The sequence below is a fragment of the Nicotiana sylvestris genome, chromosome 3 (assembly GCF_000393655.2).
Source record: "Nicotiana sylvestris chromosome 3, ASM39365v2, whole genome shotgun sequence".
Taxonomy (NCBI): Eukaryota; Viridiplantae; Streptophyta; class Magnoliopsida; order Solanales; family Solanaceae; genus Nicotiana; species Nicotiana sylvestris.
In genome coordinates, this window is record NC_091059.1 from 78,098,621 (window position 1) to 78,103,813 (window position 5,193).

The following is a 5,193-nucleotide window of genomic DNA, read 5'->3' on the forward strand; positions in this document are numbered from 1 at the left end:
GAGCTACGACAATCTGCCTATAGATGTTCTACCTCTTCATTTTTGGCATCCTTTCACATCATCGATGACCTTACTCTCCTTGTAGTAATCCTTCTGTACTAAGGATAACGAAATTCCTTACTCTCAAGGTGACAATTACTATAACTGGCACATATAGTCTCTTAAGCTTAATTTTGCTCACACTGCTTACTTTAGGGAAGCGTCTTCCTGAATGTTCATTCTCTGAATTTCTCATGAATCTTCTTCTGTTGTCCATTCTATTATTGCCGGTACGAAATCTGAAATTCTAATGATGTTGGCCATTATCAAATCACTAAATCCCTAATTCATGTTTACTTTATCTTGTTCACTAGACCATACTGATCTCTATTATTCTGGGGTCTAGCTTTTCCTATTGGTAATCATGTTAGAGTCACGAACTTACTTCTTGAAATGAGGATATGACTTCATGGCCTATACGTTTTTGTTGTCTTAAGGCCTATCACCTCTCGTCTCTTCCTTCACCTGACTATGGACCCGGTAGTACCGTTATCTTTTTGATCTACTGTTGTCATCCATGTATTGCATCTTATTCATAATTCTTCCTTATCTCTCTTCTCATTACTCTGTTGATATTTCTGCCTATCCTTTTCTTGTGAAAACTTCAGTAAGATATTTTTTTGTTTTTATTGCTCCCCTTGCTTCATTCATCGGCTCTTCGGGTTACTCAACATCCTTGCCCTACTAGGGACGAGAGTCACACTAAGGTAATATTTATCCCTTTCAGGCTTTCAGTGCCTATCATGCTAGTATTCATATCTAATTGTGATATTCTAGAGTGCACCATCTGGGTCTCTCACAAAAAGATATATTAGCACATTTGTAATACCCTTCGGAATTGGCAACTAACACAAACAATCCATTCACCATTTTGGGTTACTCTAACCCCAGCCGGATCCTGATGTTCTATCCTTTTTTTAAACTGCACGTGTTAGCCCCCATAGGGCATAACTGAGATGGGTACGGGCAATTGTACATACCCTGTTACTGTTGAATATAACTCAAAAAGCTTATATTCCTCTGCCTGAATTATAAATACTTTTAACCTTCATTAACTAGGCGCCTCGTACTCTTCTTCATCTTGCTTCTTTTGCTTCTTCATCTATCATCTGAATCTCTCATTGTCTTTCACCATTTAAGGTGGATAAGTATTCTTTCCTCAAGACTCCTTGTCAAAAGGCTCACACCTTTCAGTATGCATATGATCTGCTGAAGACCTCATATTTACTTATCATAAGCATGATGCAAAGTCGAGTTCCTCTGACTCAACACTTCCATAGCCGTGTCTTTTACCAACAGTCTTTCTGGATGTAGGTATCATCTTATTATGAATAAAATAGAAGTTAGGAATTTGAATTCTTACAACTGAGCTCTACCACACGATCTAGAGTAAGAAGAAAGAGTGACAGTACTAAATGCCCTGTAGCCTCCTGCTTATAAGTGTGGTGCACGACACATCCATTAACAAGACTCTACTAGACACGTCTTGTAGACTCCCCAAGACACAACTTCTCTAATACTACTTTTGTCACGACCCAAATCGATGGGCCGCAATGGGCACCCAGTACCTTACTCAACTGAGTACCAACATAACATATCTTTCATATCATTATATCATAGGTAAATGAATCGGAGTAAAGCATGAGGGAATACAAATGTATAAATATGATGTACGGGCCTATAAGGCCAGCATGATTCTTTATATACTTGAAACATAGGCCGACAAGGCCATATAAGTATTCGTATACATGACATCTGTCTACAAGCCTCTAAGAATACATAATATCATAAAGGTCAGGACAGGGTCCCGCCATACTAATCAATACATGTACTAATCATACTGACCAAAGAAGCAACTCCGGAGCAAATGGAGCGCACCAACAACTTTTGCTGAGCTGATAGCCTACTTAGAGGACTCTCGACCTGTCTATCAGGACCTGCGGGCATGAATGCAGCGTCCCTAGGAAAAAGGGACGTCAGTACGAATAATATACTGATTATGTAAGGCACATAAAATACATGGAAGAAATATTGAGTAAATGACTCAACCTGTAAGTTTGGATAACTCTGTAAATCATGGAATACTTATAGTGTCATGCATATGCGCATGAATGTCATGTCGTGCATAGGTACATGTGTTCATAACATCATCAGGCCTCTGAGGGCATCCCATCATATCATCTCAGTCACTGTGGGCAAAATCATCAATGTATACCAACTGATCAGGTGGTGGTGTATATATAACGCCGTATCCTTTTCCCATATTCCATATACATATATATATAAAAAACCTGCGGGTATGAAATGCAGTGCCCTTAGGCAAAAGGAACGTCAGTACGAATAATATACTGATTATGTAAGGCACATAAAAGACATGAGAGAAATATAGAGTAAATGACTCAACCTGTAAGTTTGGATAACTCTGTAAATCATGGAATACTTATAGTGTCATGCATATGCGCATGAATGTCATGTTGTGAATAGGTACATGTGTTCATAACATCATCAGGCCTCTGAGGGCATCTCATCATATCATCTCGGCCACTGTGGGCAAAATCATCAATGTATACCAACTGATCAGGTGGTGGTGTATATATAACGCCGTATCCTTTTCCCATATCCAATATACATATATATATATATATATATATATATATTTATATACATATATATATATACATACATTTATATATATATATATATATATATATATATATATATATATAACGTATCTCCAAGTTTGATCAGGTGGTGGTGTATATATAACGCCGTATCCATTTCCCATATACATATACATATATATGTATACATATACATATATATGTATGTATATATATATAATATCGTCTAAGTCGTGGGTAAATGCACATGTATAAATGAATGCAATGCATAGTGAAGTGAGTCAATATAATCTCTTGGAATATTATGAGACCCATGAATAGACAATATGGTAATAGGACGTATGGGGAATCAGGAACATAGTCAACCTTAGTACTTCTAACAATAGAATCATTTCTTAAACTTGTGTGCTTGCTCATTTAATTGTATCATATGGATCATTCCAAAAAGGAAAGAAGGGATAGCCTTAACATACCTGTATTATCTCTTTCTTATTGCTTGACCAAGCTCAACACAACTTCAACCACCACCCCAATCACAATCTAGTTGGGTGAGCTAAATAAATCCCAATCAACTCCATTTGGACCTATTTCGTCCCAATACTCATTACGCTAGTTACAACATATCTTGGTTTGCCCCGCCAAGCATCCATAATGGACTGAACCACAAAACTAGCAGCAATCCAAATAGAGGCAACAATTAATATATACACCAAACCTAAAACTCATCTCCAAGTTTGACTTTTCATCCCTTTTTTTTAAACCAAAAATTTCAGCCCCAAAGACGAATTTTAACTGGGAATGAATGCACCCTCTAAATGTTCATTATTTAAAAAAAACATATTTGTTCCAATATAATGAAATGTCACGTCCAATAGATATTTGTTTAAGTCAAAGATAATCATAGGAAATCAACTCTAAGGATATTTCATAAAAGAAAATGGGATCCAATTTCCCAAAATCCGATTAACTCAAAATGTCATATCATCATAGCCTATAGATAAGCATCATCAATGATGCTCAAAATGATTCTGATTTATGAAAAGGAAAAAAATTAATGACCAAAAAACCAGAAGTAAAGAGGACACAACATACTGTGAATAGGATGATCTGATAATCTCCCTTATATTTGAGACTCCAAATTCATACAACAGCTTGAAAATTGCTGCTAACGTGTAAGCAAGACAACCCACCGCCTCAATTTTTCAAGCAGATGGGTAAGCTGACTGCTTGGCATCTTGAGCAGTGCTACTTCAGACACTTATATATCTCTACTCCGATATCGTATTGACAAACGGTTTACAGGTTTTGAAACTAGACACATAGGGATTTAATTCCATATAAAGATCTCCATGTAACTCTCAATAGATTGGGAGAAAACTGCGTCACAACTTGGCCTATAAACCTGTCAGTTTCTTCGAAGTGCGGCAACGTGACTTGGCGACCCTACTTTAAAAATCCATATTTCTCTACCCCGACGTCGTATGAATAAATGATCTGAACCATTGGAAACTATGTTCCAAGATCTCCATTTTTGTATGAGATATGTCCCAAAATGACATCATAAAGCTTACGAATTTAATTTCGCGAAACAGCTTGTTACAAGGCAAATCTTAACTCGATTTTTCCATAAGTTAAATCCAATTTTTCCCACACTCTATATTTCATATCTAAACATCATATATGACTTTATCACGGCTCTATACGCATTTAAATCATTATTAAAAAGTCCCATTCATCCTATTTACCTAACACTTCGATAAACCTTTCTTAGCCTTGTAGAAGGATTTCGTCCTTTTTGAGCTTACATCACTTTACTTATGGCGTACTTTCATGTATAGAAACATAGGGTCTAACAGTAATTTAATCATCAATAATAAACTAAATAAGTTTTTTCCTGATTTCGGGGGTTAATCCCGTCCCCAGGTGTACCTTTCTTTTGAGCAGTTGACTTGGTAGCATCGGGCTTCTCGGGGACAACGGAGGTTCGAGAAGCTAGGAAGTTCCTTTCTACCTTCGGTTACCTGTTTATCCTACTTCCGTCTAGACTTGGAGCTGTGATTGCTACTTAACCACCTATTTATCTTTTAGGCTCGACTTCTCCGAGGTCAAGGATTCCGGCATCGACACTGCTTCCTCAATTGCAAACATCTCTTTTGCAGCATGCTGTTCTCCGTGGACTATTTTCACTCCTTCCTTTGTGCGGAACTTCATCATCTAATGGAGGTTCGACGACACTGCCCTCATGTTGTGTATCCAGGGTCTTCCGAGGAGTGCGTTATACCTTATGTCACCTTCGAGGACATGGAACCTTGTGTCTTGTATGATCCCAGCTGCGTTTACTGACAAAATAATTTCTCCCTTTATTGTTTCACTTGCGATGTTGAAACCATTAAGCACCCGGGATGCAGGTACAATCTGATTTTACAGGCCGAGTTGTTTCATGACCCTCGTTCTGATTATGTTCGCAGAGCTACCTGGATCTACTAAAACACGTTTAACCTGAATTTTATTTAAAAGGATAGAGATTACCAGG